This window comes from Pseudorca crassidens, chromosome 2, assembly GCF_039906515.1.
Source record: "Pseudorca crassidens isolate mPseCra1 chromosome 2, mPseCra1.hap1, whole genome shotgun sequence".
Classification (NCBI taxonomy): domain Eukaryota; kingdom Metazoa; phylum Chordata; class Mammalia; order Artiodactyla; family Delphinidae; genus Pseudorca; species Pseudorca crassidens.
In genome coordinates, this window is record NC_090297.1 from 43,201,230 (window position 1) to 43,203,731 (window position 2,502).

Below are 2,502 nucleotides of genomic sequence, written 5' to 3' on the forward strand. Positions count from 1 at the left end.
GTTACTTTTTATTTTTTCTAATGATGCACAGAATTAATGAAAAGTGAGTATCTTGGATTTCAAATCAGGAGATTTTACCCTTGGAGGTTTGGTTTTAATTTGCTTCGTTAACATATTTCTCATACATTTTTCTGGGTTTAAAATGTCTTGAGATATTTTGTCACCAGCTTCATGCTGGCATAATGGGTAGCATATCTTTGGTGCAGTTGCCTTAGATTCACTTACCTAGTTAGACCCAGAGGAATTTCTTCTACTAGTTTTTGTCCTAAATGCCTTGTTTTCTCCCCTTTTGGTCTCTAAATGGCCTGGTTAGCCTTTAGTAATGCTCTTCCTCATCTTCCATCTAGCCTGAGAAGGATGTTCTCCATATAGAGTTAAGTGAGTGCCTAATCCCTCTTTTTGTAAGATTGTTCCCACATCTTGAGGAACAACAGCTCCATCTTCAACTTCTTATTCTTTTGATTTTACAGTTTGGTAGATTTCAAACTGGAATAGCTAGCATGTGCTTGCTAAATAATTTTATGCCAGCCTTATCCTGTATCCTAGCTGTTCTTAATAGCAGGTGCAAAAATGCCTCTTTTTCAGCAAGGTTGAAATTGGGAATGTCCTTTTGAATCAGAAAAAATGGGCCATAGACTCATTCCCCAGCACAAATGGGCATTCTATGAAATGGTACTGGCCCCAGGAGGATTTCTTCAACCACTCCTCTACTCTTGGCCTTGAACCTACCTCTGGATTGGATCTTACTATTGTAGCTGCTCATAGCATCCTCCTGCATGCTTAGAGTAATGCTTTGGGGGAACACTTGTAAAACACAGTATTTATTTTTTCACCTCCTTTCAGAGGACTTGGAGGTAAGTTGCATTCATTCATTGACGCTTCCCTCTTGCCGTCTTATAAAAGCTTGCACTTTGTTATATCAGCATTTGTTATAGCCAATATTTAAGGATAAGATTTAGAAAGTCTATCATGGCCCATCATCAAACTATGGCTTAACCTTGCAGCATATCAACTTTTGTTTCAAGCTAGATATCTTTATTTGATATCTCTAGTGCAAGACCAACATATCAAGAGATCTATAAACACGAAGGCAAAGGTCTTGTATTTTTTTCCATCCAGACACCTCAATTTATTTTATACATTTGTTGATTTTCCCTGTTATGTTTTATATAATATATGGAGTTAACTACAAAATAAAATAACAGTAATAAAATAACAAAAGAGGATAATATTTCCTCTTGTGCTTCTCTTTTTGTTGTCTACAGAATTTACTTCTTTTGTATTTTCCCTCTGCTCCTCACCCCCAAATGAATTTCAACCTAGTCTTTTTTTGAAATTATGCTTCATCCATTGTTAGATCAGTAGCTCTACATGGTCTACATAGTCCAGAATGCTGTTCCTCTGACTGTCCCCAAAGGGCACATTGTGGGGCAGAGAGAGTTAAGGGGACTTCAAGTGGTTAGGGAAACTTAAGAGGTAGTATACGAAATGGGGGGAAGAAGCGCTCATGTGGAATTCAGGAGAATTGGATCCTAGTCCAAACTCTGGCATTAACCGTATGACCTTGGGTAGGTCACCTAACCTAATGACTTTGAAATTCATCATCAGTCAAATGAGATGTTTCCAAATCAACATTTCTTCTGCTCCTGTAGTTCTGTGAATCTCATTTCTGAAAATCCTCAAGGAGGTATTTTATCATTTTTCAGAAATGTCTTTTTATCAATACTCATAAAAGTTCTTCGTGTGTATATACTTCTTCCTCTTTTACATTTTGATCATATTTTAACTGCTCACCCAGAGGAGCTCTGGTCAGTATTTCCTTTTATCCTGTTGACAATAACTCTTAATGGCTGCCCTCTCTTGTATACAATGAGCCAATACTCTTTTTTGTTTTATATTTTCATACTTTCCCTTTTCCTGGACAAAGCATATCGAGATCCTGACTCAACCCAAAGAAATGTTCCTGCCTTCAGAGTGAGTAGGCATAGGTAAGAATGTGGATGAAACTTCTATAAATTGTAGTGTTCTTGGCATAAATATGAATTATATAGTTTTTTTAATATATGAAGTAGTTACTAAATATTTACTTTTTACTAAGGTTATGTATTTATTGCCAAGATAACTATAGAAGAATTTTCTGGGGAAATTCACCTTAGAATATTGAGATAATTCAAGAAATGTCTATAGAAAGTTGATTGATAATCTTAATTTTTATGGTTAGTCCTTTCCGTTTTTATAAAGTTCCTCATTTATCTGTTTTGGGGAAGCCCAAAGTAAGTAGTTGGGACCTTATATTTGTTTTACACTTATTTTTCCCATTAAGTAATGGTTTAAGAATACATCAAGCATCTTGATTTGTTGTTAAATAACTAGTATTTATGGGATTCCATTAAATTAATTTTAATAAGCCTACCAGGTTCTTGTGAAAACCCATATTGGGATGTGTTTGATTTGTTTCTTTGTTTTAATTCAGTGTTTAAACCTAAGGGTGTTATATATCCA